Source organism: Trachypithecus francoisi, unplaced genomic scaffold (genome assembly GCF_009764315.1).
Source record: "Trachypithecus francoisi isolate TF-2019V2 unplaced genomic scaffold, Tfra_2.0 Lachesis_group13, whole genome shotgun sequence".
Classification (NCBI taxonomy): Eukaryota; Metazoa; Chordata; class Mammalia; order Primates; family Cercopithecidae; genus Trachypithecus; species Trachypithecus francoisi.
In genome coordinates, this window is record NW_022681458.1 from 85,488,170 (window position 1) to 85,503,584 (window position 15,415).

A 15,415-nucleotide genomic window follows, 5' to 3' on the forward strand; every position below is an offset into this window, starting at 1 on the left:
CTGGCTAATTTTTGTATTCTTAGTAGAAATGGGGTTTTGTCATGTTGGCCAGGCTGACCTAAACTCCTGACCTCAGGTGATCCGCCAGCCTCAGCCTCCTAAAGTGCTGAGATTACAGGTGTGAGCCACCACACCCGGCTCTCCTTCACTTTGGAAGGACTGTTTGACTGGATATAGAATTCAAGCTTGTTGGGTTTTTTTGCTTTCAAGACTAAATATTTTATGTGACTCTCCTTTTGTTTATATAGTTTCTGATAAGAAGTCTATTTTAATTGCTATGTTCATTCATCTAAGGCAAAGTTTTCTCTCCCTCTAGCTTCTTTCATAACATTCTCTTTATGTTTGGTTTTCTGCAGTTTGTTTTGTTTTTGGTATTTATCTGGCTTGATATTCTCTGATATTCCTGAATTTGTGATGTGGTGTCTGTCATTAATTTTGGAAAGTTTTTAACCATTACTACTTCAGCTATTTCTTTTTCTCTGTTCTCTTTAATTTTTTTCCTTCTGATATTCCAATTACATGTATGTTACACCTTTTAAAAGTGTCTATAGTTCTTAGAGAATACGTTATTTTTTAAAAATTCTTTTTTCTCTTTGCATTTCAGTTTGCTATTGATGATCTTCAGTCTCACTGGTTGTTTTTTCTCAGCTGTTTTTGTTTTTTATTTTGATCATCTGGTTTGCTTCTTAGAGTTTCCATCTCACTGCTTACATTACTCATCTCTTCTTGCATGTTGTCTACTTTTTCTACTAAAACCCTTGACATATTAATTATAGTTATGATATTGCAAATTCCATGTCTGATCATTTCATCATCTGTGTCATAGCTAAGCCTGATTCTCATGATTGCTTCATTTCCTTAGACTGCTTGTGTTTGTTTTTTCTTGGCATGCTTTGTAATTTTTTGTTCAAACCAGACAGGAAAATAGACAAATAGGCAAGTAGGCCTTTATTGTGAAGATTTATGTTAATCTAGCTAAGTGCTGGGCTATGTTTACTGTTTGCTATTGGTATAAGTGTCAGAAGCCTCAAATTCTTCCTTAATTTTGTCTCTCACTTTGACTTTAGGCTTCTCTAAGTACTTCTCAGAATCTCTGTTTTGCAGATTTTTCAACTGTAATCAACTGTCATACAGGAGCACTATTGCTGAGGTGAGAAGGTTCTGGGAGGGAGAAGCATTCCGTAATTTTGTTAAAACTCCATCTTTTGGGGGGCCCATGTTTCTTAACTGTCAGCTGCACAAGTGTTTCTCCAGTGTCATAGCTTTTTAATTTTTCCTTTAGAGGGTACTAGAAGGCTAGAGAAGACAGGAGAGAGAGGAATACCTTTCCTTTCCTTCCTTCTTCCTTCCTTCCTTCCTTCCTTCCTTCCTTCCTTCCTTCCTTCTTCCTTCCTTCCTTCCTTCTGGAATAAGGCCCTGGAAAAGTCCTTCCCCTGCAAAGTAGGCCTTTGTTATGGAGAATTCTCCAAGGGGATTTCATCCTCTTTTCCTGTCAAATCTAGGGGAGGATCTTTCTCACATCCTTACTATGAGAATTTGGTCATGTTCTTGGAGGTGAAGCTCACAAATGTGTGAGGGTACCCTTAGAACTGTGGCCCACCTGAACTTTTTTTCTCACATGAGTCCACACACAGCCTCCAGCAATTTGTCAATATTACCATGTAAGTGCTCCTAGCAATTTAAGGCTCCAGCACCTTCTTTTCCAGGTAAGGAGATCCCAACAGCTTCTTTCCCATGTAAGCAGATCCCAGCTGTGTGTCTCTAGATACACCTGACTCTCCAAATTTGGGCGTAGTGTTTTGCCCTGAAACTTCAGTTATTTGATGGGTCCAAGAAAAGTGATTGTTTTTGTTTATCTAGCTTGTTGTTCTTGTTGTTGTAGGAATGGAAGTGGTGACTTTTCATGTCATTACAGTTATGTGCATCCATGTGAAGAGACCACCACACAGGCTTTGTGTGAGCAATAAAGCTTTTTAATCACCTGTGTGCAGGTGGGCAGAATCCAAAAAAGGAGTCAGCAAAGGGAGATAGGAATCGGTCAGTTTTATGGGATTTGAGGAGGGAGTGGAAAATTAGAATTAAAGGGGGTTGTTCTCTTGCGGGCAGGGGTGGGGGTCACAAGGTGCTCTGTGGGGAACTCCTGAGACTCATTGTCCAGGAGAAGGAATGTCACAAGGTCAACTGATCAGTTAGGGTAGGGCAGGAACAAATCACAATGGTGGAATGTCATCAGTTAAGGTAGGAACTGCCTATTTTCACTTCTTTTGTGGTTCTTCATTTGCTTCAGGCCATCTGGATGTATACACGCAAGTTACAGGGGATATGATGGCTTAGCTTGGGCTCAGAGGCCTGACATTCCTGCCTTCTTATATTAATAAGAAAAACAAAACAAGATAGTGGTGAAGTGTTGGGGTGGCAAAAATTTTGGGGGATGGTATGGAGAGATAATGGGTGATGTTTCTCAGGGCTGCTTCAAGTGGGATTAGGGGCAGCATGGGAATGTAGAGGGGAGATATTAAACTGGAGAAAGATTTTGGGGTAAAGGGTGATATTTTGGGGTTTTAGAAGGAGCATTTGTTGTATAGAATGATTGGTGATGGCCTGGATTCAGTTTTGTATGAGCTGAGAAACTAAACAGAAGACACAAGATCTGAATAAGAGAAGGAGAAAAATAGGTATTAAAGGACTAAGAATTGGGAGGACTCAGGACATCCAATTAGAGAGTGCCCAAAGGGGTTTAGTATAAGTGTTTGCTTGGTTGGCGAGTTTTGGGGCTCTATCCTTGAGTTTTTTTTATGTTGTCATATACCAGGCCAGATTGATTTAGGTAAAAACAACACTCTTCATTTAAAAATATACAGAGTCCTCCTTTTTCAGCAATGAGTAAATCAAGGCCTCGGTGGTTCTGGAGGACAACTGCTGCTGAAGAGTCAACCAGGGCTTGGAGGACAGATAAAGTTTGTGATATATCTGTAATGCTAGCAGAGAAGTCATTATAGAGGCTGTGGAATCTTGTGACAGAGGTTGATATGCCTGGTATTCCAGTTCCAAGTGCAACAGTGGAGGAAGAAAGTCCTAGACCCACCAGTAAAGGGATTACTGGGATGACTTTTTTGTTATGTTGGTGTCATGAAGGGGACAGGCAGTTGTTCATTCCCATCTGCAAACTGGATTTTGGGGGTAAAGAAGACTAGAGTACATGTGCCCATCCAGTTGGCAGGTAGGCACATGTAGGTGGAAGAATCACATAAAAGAAGAGACTTTGTGTCAGGCAGAACTGGAAATGTAAAGTGAAAACGTGAGAGGGTGTACTGAAAGAGGAGTCCTGCACCCAAAGTGCTAGAGCTCCAGCAAGGACAGCAGCCATTACAGGTTGTAATGGGGATTGATGGTGCAGCTCATAGAGGGAGAGTTTTGGTTTTCATGGTGTATGAGAAAGCACATAGTGTCTATGAGTAACCTTTCACTGCTATTCATGGGGCAGGGTATAAGAAAGCAAGAGGAGGGGCTAGGAAGAGATTCAGACAAGCAGAGGGAGGGTAGCCAAGGATGGAGTGAGATGCAGGATAAGTGTCTTCCTAAGCAATAGTGACTGCCAATGTTTTTTAGTTTGTCAATAATGATAGAGGGCTTATCAGTAATGCAAAGTTAGAATACTCCCATCTGTTTGGTAATGTATGTGGCTGGGTTCTGGAGATAGAGTGAAGGAACATTTGGACGGTGGAAGGTTGTCTAAAGGGATTCCAGTAGGCTGATATTGGGAGATGCATAAAGGAGTAGCAACAGGAATAGTTGCTTGTGTCATGAGGGGTCCAAATATTGGGGGAGGGGGTGGAATTGACATAAGGAGAAAGCTGCCTTTCTTTCCTTTTGGAATAAGACTCTGTGACCTGCACATATACATCCAGATGACCTGAAGCAACTGAAGAACCACAAAAGAAGTGAAAATGTTCAGTTTTTGCCTCAACTGACATTCCACCATTGTGATTTGTTCCTGCCCCACCCAAACTGATCAATTGACCTTGTGACATTCCTTCTCCTGGACAAAGAATCTCAGGAGCTCCCCACCAAGCACCTTGTGACTCCCACCTCTGCCCGCAACAGAACAACCCCCTTTAACTCTAATTTTCCACTATCTACCCAAATCCTATAAAACTACCCCACCCCTATCTCCCTTTGCTGACTCCTTGTTTTGGATTCAGCCTGCCTGCACCCAGGTGATTAAAAAGCTTTATTGCTCACACAAAGCCTGTTTGGTAGTCTCTTCACATGGACATGCATAACATTTGGTGTTGAAGACCTGGGACAGGGGACTCCTTCAGGAGACTGGTCCCCTGTCCTTGCCCTCACCCCGTGAGGAGATCCACCTATGACCTCAGGTCCTCAGACCAGCCCAAGGAACATCTCACCAATTTTAAATCAGGTAAGCGGCCTCTTTTTATTCTCTTCTCTAACCTCTCTTGCTAGCCCTCCACCCTTCAAACTCTCCCTTCCTTAATTTTGGTTCCTTTCCCTTTATGGTAGAGACAGAGGAGACATGTTTTATCCATGAACTCAAAAATCTGGCGCTGGTCACGGACTCGGGAAGATAGTCTTCCCTTGGCATTTAATTACTGCGGGGACACCTGCCTTGATCCCTCATGTTGGTGGCAAGTACCACCTTCCCTGGGTGGCAAGTACCACCTCCCCATCCCCCGCCCCCTGCACCACCTCCCCACCCCGCACCATGTCTCTACCTCTCTTTTCTCTAAACTTACCTTTTAACTATGGGCAAACTTCCGCCCTCCATTCCTCTTTTTTCTCCCTTAGCCTGTGTTCTCAAGAATTTAAGACCTCTTCAACTCACACATGACCTAAAACCTAAATGCTTTATTTTCTTCTGCAATACTGCTTGGCCCCAATACAAACTTGACAGTGGTTCTAAATGACCAGAAAATGGCATTTTTGATTTCTCCATCCTATAAGATCCAAATAATTTTTGTCAAAAAATGGGCAAATAGTCTGAGGTGCTTGACGTCCAAGCATTCTTTTACACATTGGTCCCTCCCTAGTCTCTGCTCCCAATGTGACTTGTCCCAAATCTTTCTTCCTTCTCTCCTATCTGTTCCTTCAGTCTCCACCCCAAGCTCTGAGTCCTTTGAATTCTCCTGTTCTATGAACCCATCTGACCTGTCCCCTCCTCCCTAGCTGCTCCTCACCAGGCCAAGCCAGGTCCCAATTCTTCCTCAGCCTCTGCTCCCCCACACTATAATCCTTCTATTGCCTCCCTTCCTCACACCCATTCTGGCTTACAGTTTTGTTCTGCGACTAGCTCTCTCCCACCTGCCCAACAATTTCCTCTTAGCGAGGTGACTGGAGCTGAAGGCATAGTCAAGGTTAATGCTCCTTTTTCTTTATCCAACCTCTCCCAAATCAGTTAGCGTTTAGGCTGTTTTACATCAAGTATAAACACTTAGCCCAGTTCATGGCGTGTTTGGCAAGAACCCATAGGTGCTTTACCACCCTAGACCCAGAGGGGCCGGAAGGCCATCTTATTCTCAATATGCATTTTATTACGCATTCCACTCCTGATTTTAGAAAAAGCTCCAAAAATTAGATTCTGGCCCTCAAGCCCTACAACAGGACTTAATTAACCTCGCCTTCAAGGTGTACAATAATAGAGAAAAGGCAGCCAAGTGGCAATGTATTTCTGAGTTGGAATTACTTGCCTCCACTGTGAGGGAGAGAAACCCTAGCCACATCTCCATCACACAAGAACTTCCAAACACCTAAACTGCAGTGGCCAGGCATTCCTCCAGGACCTCCTTCCCCAGGATCTTGCTTCAAGTGCTGGAAATCTGGCCACTGGGCCAAGGAATGCCCAGCCTGGGATTCCTCTTAAGCTGTGTCCCATCTGTATGGGAACCCACTGGAAACTGGACTGTCTAACTCACCCAGCAGCCACTCCCAGAGCCCCTGGAACTCTGGCCCAAGGCTGTCTGACTGACTCCTTCCCAGATCTTCTCAGGTCAGTGGCTGAAGACTGATGCTGCCTGATCACCTCAGAAGCCTCCTGAATGATCGCAGATGCTTTGGGTAACTCTTACAGTGGATGGTAAGTCCATCTCCTTCTTAATCAATACAGAGGCTACCCATTCCACATTACCTTCTTTTTCAAGAGCCTGTTACCCTTGCCTCCATAACTGTTGTGGATACTGATGCCTAGGCTTCTAAGCCTCTTAAAACTCGCTGACTCTGGTGCCCTGGACAACATTCTTTTATGTACTCCTTTTCAGTTGTCCCCACTCACCCCGCTCCCTTATTAGGTCGAGGCATTTTAACTCAAGTATCTGCTTCCCTGACTATTCTTGGGTTTTGGCACCAAATGTCATGTCTGTCTGTGTGAAGAGAGTCTACCAACAGGCTTTGTGTTACTCTCTTCACATGGATGTGCATGACATTTACATATCAGACCTGAAACTGGAAGTCCTCAATTCTTCTATGTTTAACATTTATGAATTGTCTAGGTGAAGATGTAAAGAATTTGGTCAGCCAGTTGAAGATGAATTAAACCAATAAGAACAGTGACAATATAAGGTGGCAGGTTTGTGATACTATTAAACTGGGCAATGACATGAATTTAACCAAATGTATCATATGAAGGATAACTTTAAGTTCCTGCTTTGGTTTCAAAACATACCTTTCATGGATAGGAAAGAGGAGTGGATCCTTTTTTTTTTTTTTTTTTTTGAGACGGAGTCTGGCTCTGCCGCCCAGGCTGGAGTGCAGTGGCCAGCTCTCAGCTCACTGCAAGCTCCGCAGGAGTGGATCCTTAATGATGACATTCATGGAAACAATGTGGGGCTCTGAGTCATCATTTTTATTATCGTGAGTCAACAGTGGGGATCAGCTTCCAATATAATTAAAGCATCAGTTTGCCAAAGTGCTTGTGTCAGAGGTATGTGAACCAGAGCAACTGTATCTTAAATAGGAGCTGGGTAAAATGAGGCTGAAATTTACTGGGCTGCATTCCCAGACCTTTAGATCTTTAAGGCTTTCTAAGTCACAGGATAAGATAGGAGGTCAGCACAAAATACAGGTCATAAAGACCTTGCTGATAAAACAGGTTGCAGGAAAGGGGCTGGCCAAAACCCACCAAAAGTAAAATCGCTATGAGAATGACCTCTGGTCGTCTTCACTACTACACTCCCACCAGAGCCATGACAGTTTATAAATGCCACGGCAACATCAGGAAGTTACCCTATATGGTCTAAAAAGAGGAGGCATGAATAATCCACCCCTTGTTTAGCATATCATCAAGAAATAACCATAAAAATAGACAACCTGCAGCCCTCAGGGCTGCTTTGACTATGGAGCAACGTTGTTTTATTCCTTTACTTTCTTTTTTTTTTTTTTCTTTTTTGAGACAGAGTCTCGCTCTGTCGCCCAGGCTGGAGTGCAGTGGCCTGATCTCAGCTCACTGCAAGCTCCACCTCCTGGGTTCACGCCATTCTCCTGCCTCAGCCTCCCGAGTAGCTGGGACTACAGGCGCCCACCACACACCCGGCTAATTTTTTGTATTTTTAGTAGAGACAGGGTTTCACTGTGTTAGCCAGGATGGTCTCAATCTCCAGACCTCGTGATCTGCCCACCTCAGCCTTCCAAAGTGCTGGGATTACAGGTGTGAGCCACCGCGCCCAGCCTATTCCTTAACTTTCTTAATAAATGTGCTTTCACTTTGCCCTGAGGACTTGCCCTGAATTCTTTCTTGCGAGAAATTCAATAATCCTCTCTTAGGGTCTGGATTGGGACCCCTGTCCTGTAACACTTATAGGTATTAAACAAGAAAAAGACCCAATCTCAAATACACTGGGTTAAACTTCTTTCTTTAATGAAGAACTTCTTAGAAACTTTCATTGCTCAATTTCATCCATGCTTTTTCAAGTGAATAAAGAACCTGTATTATTTTTCAAATTTATTTGACCATAAATCTGTTTTGGAATTCTTGTTCTGGAATTTAACAATTGTGAAAACACTAGGCAAGACACTCTGAGGATCTTAGTTAGATTATTTATAGAGTAGAAATAATGATTCCTATTTCACAGTCTTGCTGTGAATATTAAATAAGGATAAGGTTAAAAACACGCCATAATGCTGGGCAAATAAGCAGTTCTGAGTAGATGTTGGTCGGTTTTTTTTTTTTAAGTTTTTTTTTCTATTGATTTCTGGACAAAATCTTTAAAAGGATATTTAGGAATGAGTCTGACTTATTTAGTAACTGGTATGATTTGGGCATTTACCAATGAAAAAGGACATTGATTCAGGAACAACCCCTTGGTTATTGGTCATAATGATGTCAGGAGGGTCCCAAGTGATGGGCACTTGGTGAGAGAATTAGAACTATGGCTTTTTATCAACTTTAGTAAAACCATTTCCATATTTTAATTCACATTATATCTATCCCAGTATATATCTGTCCACTATCAGCTTTGTATATAGGCAAATAAGAGTATGTTCAGAGAAGAATATTAAACAGGGTGAAGACACTCACTATAAAGTATATGAGGATCTGTTAAAGGAAGCAGAGATGTTTATTCCAGAAAGGAGAAGACTTGGGGGAAGGGGGTTGGCATGAAAGCTGTCTTCAAATATCTGTCTTCAAATATCTGATTGTCAGGTGGAAGACAGGCTAGACTCATTCTGTGTGTCTCCAAAGGGTTCAATCAAGAACAATCAACGTGTGAAAGCTTTAGAGCATGAAAGTTCAACTCTACACAAGTAAAAGTTTTCAGAACTCAGAGTAGTTCAAAGAATAGCTGCCCCCATCAAGTGCTGAATTCCCCATTACTTTAAGATGTTCAAAAAGGCAATAGTCAAATGCCTGGAATGGATGTTGTAGAGAAGATACAATTATCAGATAGTCAGTTTTATAGACTCAACTCAAAGATCCCTTAGTCCCTGAGCATCTTTGTTTCTATGACCAAAAGGTGGCGGTCCTTAGTGGTAATTCTCCCATTTCTGTAAACTGTATGCATTATGTTGAGTTTATTTGCATCTTTAGCCATAAAAAAGAGAGCTAAGAACTATATAAATTAACTAGCAAGACAAGCTGCTGGTAAATTAGAACACGAGTTGAGAACTTCTTCATTTGTCAGGGCTATTAATCCAAAGAGAGACAAATAAAAACAGTTCACTATCACAGAGGAGTACGCAACTCAAACCTGAGGTCAGTTTATTTTTTAAGGAGAGTTTTAAAATGCTGACATTTGCCTTAATTCTACACATAAACACATTTTAGTTACATATTAATACTAGTTACTTTAGTAAAGAAGGAACCAAAGTAGCATAAGAAAGACTCAGAGACATACAGAGAAAGAAGGATGAGAGAAACCTAGAAAAAGGAAGGAAGCAGGCAGAGGGAAGTTCTCTTTTATTTTCCTGACTCCCTTGACTAATCTTCTTGCCTTCACTGCTGCCTCATTAAATTTTCCACCTCTATGAAGTCTGGGTCTTTCATCTATAAAAGGAAGCAGATGGGTGTGATACTTTGTTTATTCATTCAACAAACATTTATGAAGTACAAACTTGGTAAGCAGGCACTGTCCTAGCTATCTATGTGTGATGAAAAGACACAGGTCTTTGCTCACCCTCAGCTTCTCTAAGCCCATGTCATGTCAATGACAAGACGTCTGTGATCCCGGGCTGCCAGGTGTTGCCTTTGAATAGCTCACGATTGCCTTCAGCCTGAAATGATTTGCTTCAATCATCGCAAATGAATGGCTGGTTGTGAAAGGGCTGTGAAACCTGGAACACGCCATCTGCATGCATATTATTATTATCCGAAAGTCTGTGCAGAAGGAGCATGGGGGCTTAGACATGGGAAAGAAAACAAATCACTTTTGAATTGCCACGAATTTTTTCTTAGGAATGACTGTGAGTTCTGATTCCTGCCATTCTCTTACTCCTTTTCCTCTTTTCCCTCAGGATTTTGGATGGAAAAAGTGGCAAGTTGCTCCTTAAAATTTGTTACAAAAGTCTGCCCTAGGCATGGATTTTATTCTTAGGTATAAAATCTCATGAGAACATAGCCTGGGAGATGCTACCCATTAAATGATATTTCTTATTGTAGATGGTAAAAATGAGCTGTAACCTTTAGGCTTTCTGCTGTATGTTATTAATTTCCCTCAAAACTGGCCTTTTATAGAGGTTGTGATAATATAAAAAAAGAAGCAGAGACCATCCTGATTCAGATTAACTAAAACAACACCACCCACACACACACACACACACACACACACACACACACACACACAATGGTAGAATGCATCAGAAAGAGAGTCAGTGACTGCCATATTAATTACCTTTTCTCCTGGGGCTACCACTAAACAGGAAAGCACTGTAGAAAACTTGGCCTCTTATATGGAAGAGGTCTATGTGATTTGGTGAGACAGTGAATTTTGCTATATTTTTAATGAAGTACAGATTTGTGTTTAGGAGCATAGGCTCTGAAGCTGGACTTCTTTGATTCAAATCCTGGCTTTGTCCATTTCTATATAGATGACTTAGGCAAGGTGCTCAAACTTTCTGTGCTTCAATTTTCTCATTTATAAAATGATGAGAATAAGAGTACATGCCTCAAAAAGTTGTTGTAAAGATTAAAGCGTTATTGTATGAAAAGCTCTTTGACCAACGCTTGAAATATAATAAGTGCTAGATGTGTGTGTTATTATTATTAGTTATTCCTAGTTTATTGTCACAAGGCTTTAAGTTCTTAAGTAATATGAATGAAAAAAGTTTTGTCTTCCAAGAGAGTTGCTTTCATTTATCTCTGTTTGGGTTGAAAATTGCAAACTATAGCATTGCTTATTAGGATTTGTACAAGAATCACCTAAGTGCTTATTTATAATGCACATTTTGGGCTGGGTGTAGTGGCTCAAGCCTGTAATCCCAGCACTTTGGGAGGCCGAGGCGGGCAGATCACGAGGTCAGGAGATGGAGACCATGTTGGCCAACACGGTGAAACCCTATCTCTACTAAAAATACAAAAGCATTAGCCGGGCATAGTGGCAGGCGCCTGTAGTCCCAGCTACTCGGAGGCTGAGGCAGGAGAATGGCGTGAACCCGGGAGGCGGAGCTTGGAGTGAGCCGAGATCGTGCCACTGCACTCCAGCCTGGGCGACAGAGCAAGACTCCGTCTCAAAAAAAAAAAAAAAAAAATGCACATTTTGGTCTGCAACAAAATCAAGAATATCTGGGAGGGTAATCTAGAAATGTGTATTTTAAATGAGGTGCCCAGAAGATCCTGAGGCAAATTGGAGTTTGAAGACAACGGAGTAAAGCAAGCATGGCCGGTATTAGCTTAATCACAGCAACAAGTCAATTTCTGGAGGGTATATTATACAACAGCCACTGGGCTCTTGGGATATAATCTTATTAAATCCTCACAAGAGGCCTCTGAGGGCAGATGCTATTATGAACTGAGTTTTTCAGATCAGAAATTGTGGCTTTCACAATATCTGGGTTAAATGATTTGCTCAAGATCTGCTGGTGAGGGGCGCATCAGGAATGGAATTGGGTTTACCTTTTCAGAATTGGTATTCCTAAACATTCTGAACATTTTACATCCTGTGTGAATCCAAGCTCCTCCTCTGTTGAGGCTTTCTGTTTTGGGGAACGTGACGCATAATATTCACCTCCCAGTTAGTCAAAGATGACACAGATCCACCTCCACATGAGTAATACATTAGCCAATGTATATCTTCCTGAGCAGGGGCTGTCCGCAAACAGCCAGGAGGGTGGGTGAAGAGCAAAGGCTGGGAGAACCATCTTCTGTTTGGTCGTGGTTTATTTCATTTTCTAACATCAACTCTGCCAGTAGGGGGCGTCTGCTAAATCCACATCCCAATTCTACACCGTAGGAAACTCGATCCTTAGACTCTGAATCCCTAATATATTTTTTTAAACAGATAGAAACAGATTTATACAGGAAGAATGGAAAAGAGGGCAAGGAATATGTTCAGATAAATGTACTGTCACACTATAATGCTGGAAACCTCTAATTATTGCCAACTCAAAGCATATTTATATAACATAAACCATGAACCAGGTGCTATGCTTGTCTACGCTGGAATGCAAGAATGAATCACACAAAGTCTGCAAAGACCTGACAACATATTAATAAGTAGTGCTGTTACTATTAGTCAGCTCTCACTAGGTGTCAGGCACTGTACCAGATGATCTACACATATTTTGTCATGCAATTTAATCCTTTTAAAAACTCCACAAGGTAGGCATTTTCCAGATGCCCTGAGGCTCTGAAATTTTTAAAAATTGCCTAAGTTCAGGTAGCTTTTCAGTGGCAGAACTGAGATTTAATTTGAGGTTTTTCTATTGCAATATAAGCTTTTCTGGTAACAAAGTAAGACAATTGCTTAAATAATAATGGAAGGCCAAATAATGAGTATCATTAAAACAACATAAAGATAAATTACTAAGAGGGCTCAAAGAAAAGTACAAGTAGAGCCTTTGGGTAAAAGTGTCATGAAGTACATAGTAGAGGTTGTAACGTATGAGCTGGGCCTTGAAATGTGGCCCTGGCTTTGGTAGAGACGGTGAGAAGGATCCTAGGTGATTGTGAGGAGGCAGATATTCCAGACATGAGGAAATAATAAGCCAAGACATGGAAATGGAAACCATGTTTGGAGATACAAAAGAGTTCACTGTGGCAAGAGTAGAATAAAGGGACTGGGCAATTTGGGTGATAAACCTAAATGGTAGTTAGATCCTGTTATAAGGAGTTTGTACTTAATATGACAAGCAATGGTGGAAAGGAAAAAGCTGAGTTTTTAAGTGTGTCTATGTGTGTGTGTGTGTGTGCGTGTGGTGGGGGGGAAATTTGGACAAGTAGAGAATCTTTAAAAAATTTGTTTTAATCAAACACTATGAACCAGATAATGTGCTATCAGATTTATGATAATATCTTAATTATTTTTTCTGCCCATGTTTAGAAACTTGCTGTCACAATATATGAATCTGGTGGTAGTGGGAATGATGGATGGAGGTGGGGAGAAGGGGATTAGAGATCGAAAGTGGGAGACCAGTTGGATGACTATTACAATGGTGCAGACGAGCAATTCTGAGAGCTTCCATTTCAGTTATTGGGTAGAACCCACTGAGTGTGCTGCTCTTCCCACGTTTCTCTGAGTGGCATGACTCCTGAAGAGCATTTCTTGTCTGGCTTCAAGTTCTTGGGGGTGAGTAAGCTAATTATGGAGCATAGGTTTAAAAATCATTGTTCTCCCATCCAAAATGTCAGTAGAATCTGCACAGCTGTCCAATGTTCCTTTCTTGGATTCAACACAAAAGCTTGACAAGAGATCCTGATATATCTGCATTTATTTCACTCAGGGAGAGTGTATGAATTTTTCCTACTTACCCTGAGACAAAGTTTACTCAGCTAAATTTTCAAAGATATCCTAGGAGAAATTGTATTTGTTCATAGTCACATTACTATCACTTTCTTACAAAGCAGGCTCACAGCAGACTTGCTTTCTCTTTTTTTTCCTTAAGGAAAAATGTGTTTAATTATTTTCTTGCCTTTCTCCTCTGAAAAACAACATGTTGCCTTAACTCCTAGTGACATTCAAAATAGTTTGGGAGGAATGACGCTGACAGTGATATCACTTTCCTACAGTTCTGCTTCCCCAGGCGGACTGAAAATGCTTTCAAACGACCAAAGAGCGTGTATGCATATATAATTCAAAATTCTCTTTCTGTGGTTTTATAAATACCCACACAAATTCCATTTCTATCTATTTAACACTTATGGAGTCTCCATGAATAGAGAAACCATTCTTTCTATTTAAAATGCATCAAGAAATATCCCATTGTAAGTAAAACAGAATTATAATTGCCTAGCTAAAAGCTATAGAGAGCCCAGTCCACTGGGGACACTCCTTTATCCATTTAGGATGATATACTCTTAATATTATGACCAAGAGAGTGAGATGATTTTATTTTATGGGAATTTAGCCTTTCTTACGTGTACAATTGCTCTGCAACAGTTTAAAATACAATTCATTCTCTACCTGCATGGATTCTTGTGAGAGACGGATCTATAGGTCAAGGTCTACGGAGTCACCCCACTATTTTATATTCTCGTAGGGTCAGTTGCTACCAAGTCCATGCATTGGGATGTTTGTGGTGGTCACAGGCCGGTGCTCACACACGAACCTCAATCAGAGATGAGAAGGTGAAGCCGTGTTACTTGCCTGGGTGTGTATTATTAGAGGGAATAGATGCCACTCGCCATTGTTTTCAGTGACCCCTGACCACAAGCCATTCTAAAGGGTGCCAGTGACTGAAGCTTTCCCCAGGACTACAGCAAGGAACAGGACTGAGATCATATTAGGTGTGAACTCCACATCAATGGGCCAGTGTTAGGAGCAGGCGCATCTCTGCAGCTACCCTGCTTCTTACTCAGTAAAAAGAGCTCTTAAGTAATCTAACCCTAGACCATCTCAGAATTCAAATTTTAGAATTTGGCTTGTAAAAAGATTCATGAATATGTAGATGAGACATGTGTATCTTATTCCTTCAGGAGACTTTCCTTCTCAAATAGCAATAAAAATAATATCATGTATCCACAGGTCTCTACCATCTGCCAGTCCTGTGCTAGGTACCTTGTGCCTATTAACTTTCATTGTTTTGCTGCAAGGCGTGTGTCATCAGCCCTTTGAAAAGAAGAAGAAATGAGTCAGGTGGGTAAAGTGACTTTCCAAAGTTACATGACTAGGAGTAATAATAATAGTAATTAACAGTAGTAGTAAGAATAACACAATCAAAACACATATTGAAAGAACACCTACTATGCCACATTGTGCTAAATGCTTTCCCTGGACTAATTCATTTCATTTTTACAGCGGTCCTAAGAAGTATATCATATTATTATCCACCTGTAACAGATGAGGGATCTGAGTTTGTTAATGTTGTGGGCATCTGCTTCCTTTCAGTTTGTTTATTTTGTTTGTTTGCCTTACAGTCTCTCATTTTCTATGCCCGTTTTCCTGCTCAGGGGTGGACACTGTCCTAGACCTGGACAACTGGAATATTCTATCCTTTGTAGTCACAGCATCTGGCACGGGGATTAACTCATATCCCAAACTAGCTCAGTCCAGGGACTTGGGCTGCAATTAATGAGAAAGAAAGGCTCCTTTCTTTTGAATCACTAGTTATCTTGATAATGTAAGCTTAGGGATGCCAGAGGAATATTTGCCATGACCTAGGGAGAACCTACTTGAGAAAAATCCAATATAAAAGAAAGTAGAACAATGAGAGTGGTGAGAGAGAAAGACAGACAGAGAAGGAGAAAGAGAGAGAACCTCCCAGAAGCCAGATTAAGTCCCATTTCTGTTTAATCTGTTTTGGATTAAATCTC